The 10424-nt window shown below is 33.3% G+C and overlaps 1 pseudogene; it reads right to left on the bottom strand.

The window, feature by feature from the left end:
* Positions 1-7465: 7465 nt before the first annotated feature.
* On the bottom strand, positions 7466-8812 carry LOC117916347 (annotated as a pseudogene).
* Positions 8813-10424: the final 1612 nt, after the last annotated feature.

The following is a 10424-nucleotide window of genomic DNA, read 5'->3' as shown; positions in this document are numbered from 1 at the left end:
GTGCTTTTTAGGGACTGTACCTTAGGTACTACCTTAGTGGTCTTTAGGCACTACCTTAAGGGCCCTTAGGTACTACCTTAGCTAAACCTCAACTCAACCTCTCCCAAGCCTCGGGCCTTCCTCTCCTACCCTAACACCATCTCATTATGTGTTTTTCTTAAGTGCTCAAGTGGTCCTGTAGACCCTCAATTTTGTCATCCTATCACATGTCCTATTAGATACTTGTTCAATACTTTACATTAGTTCCTTGGTGGCCTATAGCTATTCATCCTACTTACCTTTTTTGAGCTACCTCGAAGACTTTGGTTGAGGGATTTATCTAACCCCGTTGTGACTCTTGGTAGCCCTAATTTAGACTTAGGCCCATTTAGGCACTCTAGACCTATTTAGATACACTTGGCCCATTAGACATCACCTTAGACCCATTTAGATGCACTTGACACCTTCTAGCTTGCACACATTCACCCTAGGTTACTTAGATAATATTTCAGAATAGTCACTTGGATACTTCTTTTGGAATAGTTCACTTAGGCATGATCTTTATTTTGGTTACTTATTTTTCAGGATAAGATGAGTGTTGGCTTGACTTTTTATTACATGAAATGAATTTTTTTATTATATTTTTATTTTATTTTTATTTTTATTTTTGAAGGTTTGAGTTTGACATTTAAATTATTATAATCTGTTGCATTACTTTAATTTCTTGATTTTTTTTAATTGCATACGTCTTATATTTATTTTTATACCCTTATCAATTTATTTGTTTATTTACTCACTTATTCATTTATTCTTTAATTCCATGAATTGGCATTTTGGATTTTTGTGGCTATGTGATTTGATTTTCTATTTCATTTTATCCTATTTCCAATTACATGATTTCTTATTTCAACTTTATTTTTAATTTTGCATGAGACTTGGAGCCATCAAGGAGAGGAGATCATGACCAAATAGGGAAACTTGGAAGGAATCCGAGCTGCATATAGAAAGTGGGTAGATCATGACTTTAAGAAGGAATCCCGACTGCATATAGAAAGTGGGCAGATCACGACTTTAAGAAGGAATCCGGGCTGCATATGATTTGCTTGAAGAAAGAATTCGGGCTGCATATAGAAAGTGGGCAGATCACGACTGAGGCACATCCGGGAGCATATGGAAAGAAGATTAAAGGGGATCTGATCACTTACCAAACAAGATATGACTGCATCCTTGGGGAAATCTCCAAGTGAGCCACACATAATGGACTTCCCATATCTACGCACACTAAGATATCCCATAAGGAGTGGGTTGCCTTATAAATAAAGAAGAAAATCCAAGCATAAGGATTTTTTTTTTTTTGAAGGGGAATAGGCGGAAAGAATTTTCACACGGAGACTTTTCTTTTGGAGGGCAGAGAGGACACAAGAGCAATTCTTTTGAGAGGACGCGCGAAGAACTTTGAGGAGCCGACACATAACCATAAAAAAGAGAGGAGCAACCCACAAAATCTTCACAAATAACGGTTTATAGGTAAGTGTATGCTTTGAAATTTATTTGGATTTCGTTTTGATTCATCCTTTTAGTCTTGAGTGTTTTAATGATTTTAGTTCTTTGATTTAATTAATCCTATATAATAAATTTCTTGTTTTAATTTCGATTGAGTTTTAATTTTTTCTTTTTTAGTTTGGATATGTTTGTGGTTTTAATTGTTTAGTTTAATTTATCCCATTAGATAAAGTTCCTTTTTTTTTTTTATTCCAATTCGATTTAGTTTTAATTTATCTTTTATGTTTAGATGTGTTTATAGTTTTCTTTAATTTAATTGTTTCTATTAGAAAAGTTCTTATTTTTAATTTCAATTTAGTTCACTTTTAATCTATCCCATATGTTTGTGATTTTAATTCGTTAGTTTAATTGTTCATATTAGAAAAGTTCTTATTTTTAATTTCAATTTAGTTCAATTTTAATCTATCCCATATGTATGTGATTTTAATTCGTTAGTTTAATTATTCATATTAGAAAAGTTCTTATTTTTAATTTCAATTTAGTTCAATTTTAATCTATCATATATGTTTAGATGTGTTTGAGATGTTAATTCATTAGTTTAAGTATTCCTGATAGATAAAGTTCATATTTTTAAAATCCCAAATTAGTTTAAATTTTAATTTAGCTATTAGTTTAAATATGTTTGTGATTTTAATTCCTTAGTTTAAACAATTTAAGAGATAAAGTTTATTTTTTTTGGATTAATTTAGTTTTAGTTTATAATTTAATTTGAATGTGTTAATGATTTCAATTCCTTAGTTTAAATAAGTTGTGAGATAAAGTTTATTTTTTTAATTTCGGATTAACTAAGTTTTAGTTTATGATTTAATTTGAACGTGTTAGTGATCCTAATTAGTTTGATTTTAATTCATTTTTTAGTTTAAATAATCACGCTAAATAAAGTTTGTGTTTTTAATTCCAATTACTTTAATTTTAATTCATTTTTAACTTAAAGGCATTCGTGGATCTTAATTCTTTAGTTTAAATGATTGTATCAAGTAAAGTTTGAGTTTTTAATATTCCAAAAATTTTATTAAGTAGAATTTAATTTCAATTTAGTTTGATTTTAATTTGTTTTATAATCTGAATGCGTTCATGATTTTAATTCAATTGTTTGATTAACCCTCTTAGACAAATTTCATATTTTTAATTTCGATCTTAGTTTAATTTTATTTTGTTAATTTATTTATTTGCTTTAGTTTAAATATATTTGTGATTTCAATTTGATAGTTTAGCCAATCTTATTGGATGATGATGATGTCCTTAATTTAATATAGTATTAATTAGTTTTAGTATTGAATGTGTTTGTGTGTTTTTTATTTCATTTACTTTGAAATTAATCCGTTTATATCCAATTTTGCAGTTGATTATAATTTTGTTTAATTAATTAAGTCAATCACATGTAATTATTTTCATGTTTTAAGTATGGTAATTTTGGCTTTGATCTATTGACATTTAATATGAGCTTTAGGAATTTTAGATAATCAATCCAGTTAATTGCATGTCATTGTTTTCATACCTTCAAGATTGTTGAACTTTGGTATTTGATTTATCATATTTTGTTAAAATGCTAATTTACCTTAATTGATTCCATATTATTATCTCCATATGCTAAGTTTGTTGGCTTTAATATTTGATTGGTTATTTTAATTTTAATTCATGTGTCTCTTGAAATCTAAATGTTAGTCTTGGGTAATATTTCGTTAGTTTGTTTGATTAGGAAGTCATAAATTTGATGTCTTAGTGATTGTTAGTTAAATTCTTATTTTTTTGAAAGCCACTGGAAACTTATGAAGGTTGGTCTTACCCTCACCACTTTAATTGACATGATTTTCTAAATCTTTATTTTGCGATTTTCGTTTTTTTTATTTATGGGTATTTTGTTTTCTATGTTTTATTATTTTAAAAATTAATTCCTTTTATTTTAAAATCAAAACCTTTTTCTCCGAAGACCCCTTTAAGAAATTCTATTTTTTTTTAAAAAAAAAAAATTCATTTAGAGTTTTTAGAATCAGAATCTCATTTTCTTAAAATAATATGCAGCCATTTTTTTATCGGTTTGCATCTTTCTTGGTTTTTAACAAAAATTTTGGTTTTAAATCAGACACGAATCCAAGCTTGTGGTCCCACATAAATGGGATAATTCCAAGTTAGATTTGTGTATATCAAGTGGGGAATTGGTGAAACCCCTACATAAAAAAAAAAAAAAAAAAAAAAAAAAAAAATCTTTTTTTAAAATTCTTTCTTTACTACCACCTTTGCTACTTATTGAAATCGTGTTTATCTTTTTTTTTTTTTTTTTTTTTTTTTTTTAAAGAATTCTATACAAGACATGTGTGATGATTGGTAATTCAGTATACTTCAATCATTTTTTTGTTATATTAATTAGATGTGCATGTTATGATTTTTTGCTCTATTATTTATTATCTAACCTCTCTCTGTCCTGCGGAAGCACGCTATGAGTTATATATGCTATCTAGGTATATTCCTTAATACCCACTTTCTAAACCCCGTGAACATGATTGTCATTGCGTACTATGCCCATGCTTGCTACCCTATTTGATTGCCTTGATATATATTTGATGATTGTTTAATTATTTTTGACAAAAACACACGTGATATATTTCTATACTAACTTTTATGTTTCATGATAGCGTTTGAGAAGCCGTTCAAGCATGCACTTTGATTCTCTCTTATGATCAGACTTTCTTATTTGGCATGTTATTTTTTGAAATCACCTAGCCTACCTAAGTATCCATGATCAACCATTTAATTGCCACATTTCCCTCAACTTAGTCAGTAGAGACCTTTGCAAGGCTTAGAGGAGTGCTATCTCCTAGAGGTACCTTCCCAATAAGTAACCTGATCCTCGGACTTAGACTAGGGTTTTTCAAAGACACGCTTTTTCCAAAAACTATGGAGTCATTTTTTAGGGTTTTATTTCTTGTTTTATTTTCTCTTTCAAAAATAAAAATAAAATAAGTGGCGACTTCGACTTTTTCCAAAAACAATTTTTTCACAAATAAAAAGCGAGTCTCGTCGATCGAGTGGAGGCGCACGTGAAAAATGCGGGTCCACAGGTCCACAAGTGCTTTTTAGGAACTGTACCTTAGGTACTACCTTAGTGGCCTTGAGGTACTACCTTAAGGGCCCCTAGGTACTACCTTAGCTAAATCTCTACTCAACCTCTCCAAAGCCTTGGGTCTTCCTCTCTTACCCTTACACCATCCCCTTATGTGCTTCTCTTGAGTTCTCAAGTGGTCCCCGAGTGATTTTTAGGGATTGTACCTTAGGTACTACCTTAGTGGCCTTGAGGTACTACCTTAGTGGCCTTTAGGTACTACATTAAGGGCCCATAGGTACTATCTTAGCTAAACCTCAACTCAACATCTCCCAAGCCTCGGGTCTTCCTTTGTGACCCTTAGACCATGCCATTATATGCTTCTCTTGACTCCTCAAGTGGTCCACCAATGGTTTTTTGCTACTGTTCCTTAGGTACTACCTTAATGACCTTTAGGTACTACCTTAGTGGCCTTCAGGGACTACCTTAAGGGACCCTAGGTACTACCTTAGCTAAACTTCAACTCAACCTCTCCCAATCCTCGAGTCTTCCTTTGTGACCCTTAGACCATGCTATTATATGTTTCTCTTGAGTCCTCAAGTGGTCCACCAATGGTTTTTTTGCTATTGTTCCTTAGGTACTACCTTAATGGCCTTTAGGTACTACCTTAGTGGCCTTTAGGTACTATCTTAAGGGACCCTAAGTACTACCTTAGCTAAACCTCAACTAAACCTCTCCCAAGCCTCGGGACTTCCTCTCTTACCCTTACACCATCCCCTTATGTGCTTCTCTTGAGTACTCAAGTGGTCCCCAAGTGCTTTTTAGGGACTGTACCTTAGGTACTACCTTAACTAAACCTCAACTCAACCTCTCCCAAGCCTCGAGCCTTCCTCTCCTACCCTTACACCATCCCATTATGTGCTTATCTCGAGTGCTCAAGTGTTTCACAAGTGATTTTTAGGGATTGTACCTTAGGTACTACCTTAGTGGCCTTGAGGTACTACCTTAGTGGCCTTTAGGTACTATCTTAAGGGCCTTTGGGTACTACCTTAGCTAAACCTCAACTCAATCTCTCCCAAGCCTCGGGCCTTCCTCTCCTACCTTTACACCATCCCCTTATGTACTTCTCTTGAGTGCTCAAGTGGTCCCCAAGTGCTTTTTAGGTATTTTACCTTAGGTACTACCTTAGTGGCCTTGAGGTACTACCTTAGTGGCCTTTAGGTACTACCTTAAGGGCCCCTAGGTACTACCTTAGCTAAACCTTAACTCAACCTCTCCCAAACCTCGGGTCTTCTTTTGTGACCCTTAGACCATGCCATTATATGTTTCTCTTGAGTCCTCAAGTGGTCCACCAATGGTTTTTTGCTACTGTTCCTTAGGTACTACCTTAATGGCCTTTAGGTACTACCTTAGTGGCCTTCAGGTACTACCTTAAGGGACCCTAGGTACTACCTTAGTTAAACTTCAACTCAACCTCTCCCAAGACTCGGGTCTTTCTTTGTGACCCTTAGACCATGCCATTATGTGCTTCTCTTGAGTCTTCAAGTGGTCCACCAATGGTTTTTTGCTACTGTTCCTTAGGTACTATCTTAAGGGCCCTTAGGTGCTAATTTTTTTTAAAATTTTTTTTCCTATTATGACTGTTATTATCCTCGAATGTTGTACACATATGTGAAGTACATACGTTTGTTATAAATTGCATTATACTATGATTTTCATTATAATTATCTTTTTTCATTATCAAATATTAACCAACCACATTTATGTCATCAGATGACGAACAATCAAACATACTATGTAGTGTTTGTCGGTCGTAGACATGGAGTGTACGATTCATGGGCTGAATGTCAAAAGAATGCCCTACTTTATAAGAGGAGTTTTTACAAATCATATACTTCTAAAGAGGAAGTTGTCCGAGCTTGGGTGTTCTATGCACCAAGATGGAAGGGAAGTGATGAAAGTTCAGCAACTGGCAAACCAAAGTTTGAACTTCCAAATAATGATCAACATTCCTTCCAAATGATTTCATATCCATATGTAATCACTTTCTTTATTGGCTTCTTTGTAGTATGTGTTTTGCATATTGTAATATCTAGCTTAACATAGGTGCTAGAAATGTGTTATGAATATCAATGTGTAGTACTGTATTTATTAGAACTCCCAAACAATGACCTCTGTGATTGTTATTATCAGCTTTGGTAAACAAAAAATGCTCACTCAACGGTTGGTATGCCATGGGTGCCACAACCTAAATATATCGGAAGAATGACATGGGTGCCCAAAGGTTGAGAGGGGCCTTTATATGGAACTTATACCTTATGCCATGTTTGATTAACAATTAGATACGATATAATATTGTACCTCCCATCATTTCTCATTTTAGTTTCAGAATTAAATAAAATAATAACTGAAAGAACATATCCACCTCATTCGTTATCCTTTATAAAAAAGATTTAATGATATTGTTGAGAGCAATGAGATATACATATCTCATGGATTATAAATTATTTTCTCTAAAATTTTCTCTTTTATTTATTTATTTTTCACGTTGCCCCCCTTAACAAAAAAAAAAAAAAAAAACTTGTAAATGTAATTTTGTTTATTTATATTAATGAAGAAACAAAAATTACCTATTATATTTTTTCTAAATCCAAAAACTAAACCCCAAGATGAAGTATGTTTTATCACATCTATTTTTATTTCTTTGGTCATTCAAACACTAGCACAATAACAAACATGATATCTTCGATATTAGTATGTATTAAAAATAATATTCATAGATATCATATTATAAAATAAATAATATCTTAAAATATGCATATTACATATTCAATCAACCAAATATACCAATGATTTTACATAGCCAACCAACCAAATCTACCATCAACATTTTCCAAATTAGAGAATGACATTTTCATGCTCCTGACCAGCAACTCCATTCTCTGTAGAAGCAACCAGCTGAAAATTCTTTATTGATGCAACTGTCACCCGTCCACTGAAGTTCAGACACCGACATTAGAGTTGCTCATGCCACCTAGGGGCCTTGTTTTTCAATACCAGCATTTCATTTTTTGGACCAGGGAAAAACCCATAATGCAAACTCTATGTTCGGTTAGATTTTGATCTGAAAAATTGGAATGATGGAAAGAATTCGACATTGCTAAGAAGAAATTCAGTTTGGGTGTGGGCCACTCCACCTGGCTCAATGGCATTGGCATGGATGGTGTTCATGACACACTGCATTATCCTTGGACCCCTACTTTTCACAGGATGAAATTTTTAGTTAATTCATATAAACAAAACATTTTCCTTAAAAAAAAAAAAAATATTTCCTTACTACTTTCTTGGTACCAAACATAAGGTAAAGCTACTATAGTCATAATATTTTTATTCTCATATTTACCCATCACATGTTCATGTCTCTTTCTAGCCAAGGGAGAAGTTGAAGGAAACTTTCTTACCTGGTACCCAAGACATTCAATTCATATGAAATGTGGCCTATAGGATAGTTGCTAGTAGGGACTCTAGGGGAGACTTGTCTTCAACCAAGTTGCCTGATTGAACGAGATTTACTAATCCTCGCTCTTACATTTGGAGGCTGCGCATCATAGATAGTGAACTTCGTTCCCTGAAAATTTGACCTAGCAGCAAGGGAAATGAGCTAGTAAAAGTGGGGCCAACATCATCAATGAGAAACAACCACCTCATATAACTGCTACACATACCTCAACTTTCCTATATAAGTGGTTCTTCCCTTCCAAACATCATTAGCATTAAGAGAGATGATATCGTCTGTGCAAGTATTACGTCTATAGTTCCATGCAGCAAGAAGAAACTTTCCATCATCAGTTGAAGCTATCAACAGATAAAACAAAAGCAAAAAAGTTAAAACATTTACAGCTCAAAAAGGAAACTCGAAAACAGAACCTATCTTCTAAAAATCTGTCTTCTAAATATCCTACTTGGTAATTAAGAATGAGGACATCTAGCTCTTCACCAATCCAACCATGCAACTAAATACATCAAATGACCCTGGATCATTGCAGGTTCTATATGCAAGAAAGCCTTCATTAATGAACCACAACTTATCAAAAAATAAATGGGGTTTAGTTATTCACCTTGAATTAAACTGAGATAGAGATGATATGTTTGGTTGGTACGATTCCGTTCTATATAACACTGAATGAGAGAGCCCCTTGGCCCAGACTGGGGGGAAAAATTGATTTTCATATATGAGCTTATAAAGGGATGGGCAAATGTGTTGAAGATTATAAGCATCCAAACAAGTAGCATTAAATTACAACAATCACTAATAACAAAGTAGCATCCAACAAACCCTCCAACCACCCCCACCCCAACACACATAGAGGACTTCAAATAATTTATAATGGCATGCTTGTAAGAGTCAAATATTCAAGAATCATAAAAATTAACTACATAAACTAAACTGGTTTAGAAGACTAAAATTCATTTATAAGGATAGAAACAACTTAATCCATATTGTTCTGCATAATGACACTAAATGTGACTCCAGCTTTATATTGCTTTTAACTGAAACTATTGATCCTGCCCTACAAAATATTTTTATTGATCACTATTAGTCTGGCACCTTAATGCATTAGTTGATATAATTTTTTTTTTCAGTGTCATTTTTTCACACAAATTTTGAAAGTGGACTATCAAAGTAGTAAACCAATGACACTTCCTTAGTCTAACATTGCTATAAAAGACAAATCACTACGAGTTTCCCACTGATGGTATCAAATAAATTAAAATAATAGGAAAAGCTTGACAAGCAATATAAAAATAAAGAATCAAAATCTTACTTGAAAATTCCAGCTTTACCTCTCATATAGCATAATTACCTTGGCCAAATAGTAGGTAGAATAGAAAGCAATTTCTTCAACCTAGGCAATAGTTTCTCATATTGCATGGCTCTCATAGAACTACGCACCTGCAAAGAGGTCATGGAGTAACCTCTTTAGCTCAACCAAAATTTCATATACCAATGTATTTTTTATAGTCAGTGGTAAATTAATCTAAAAACACCTAATAAAAGGGGGGGGGGTACAACCCAAATATATCGGAAGTATGCAATGGGTGCCCAAAGTAAAAATGCTAAACCAAAAAAAACCAATTATGATGTATCTATATAGTTTTTAGAAAGCTTCGATATTGGGCATGCCTAAATTTACAAACAAAAATCAAAATAGGAACAGTTATATTATAAAGTCTGAGTCATGATGAGAATGTCTTATGATCACATCCCTTTCTCCATCAGCCATGATTCCGAACTGTAACATTGCTCGTCTTCGTCATGGTGTCTTTATGGTTGTCAACCATCTTGTTTTCCAATTGTCGCCTGCAATTAAGAAAAAAAATATAATAATAATACCAATAATGATGAGAATAAAAAGAAAGGAAAAGAAGGTGACATGAAGCTAAGAAGTAGTTTTTATCTAAAACATAGAAAATATAGTAGATAATAATAGTGCAACCTAAAACTGATTTGAGCATCACAATAGCATAAAGGGCTCCACCTTCTGATTATGGACTGCTGGCACCACCAACCCCACTCTCATGCAAGTAAGGTCCCATCAGTGACCTTCCATGTTGCAGGTGGTCTCTATTAATCACATTTGACATGCCTTCATGACCTTCTCTCTAGCATTGTTTGCGGCACTAGTAACCAAGGTAATGACCAGCCTCAGTTGATATAGATGTATCTTGTTCTGCACAACACACCAAAATCATGGCCTGGTTTGGTCAAACATGTAGTACTCCGGATGATTTCCAAAATCTTTTCAAAATTTTCTATTATCCTATATAAATTAATGCTCAA

Source organism: Vitis riparia, chromosome 6 (assembly GCF_004353265.1).
Source record: "Vitis riparia cultivar Riparia Gloire de Montpellier isolate 1030 chromosome 6, EGFV_Vit.rip_1.0, whole genome shotgun sequence".
In the NCBI taxonomy this organism is placed as follows: domain Eukaryota; kingdom Viridiplantae; phylum Streptophyta; class Magnoliopsida; order Vitales; family Vitaceae; genus Vitis; species Vitis riparia.
Note: the sequence above shows the minus strand (reverse complement) of the source record. Positions and strands in the feature narration are given on the sequence as shown.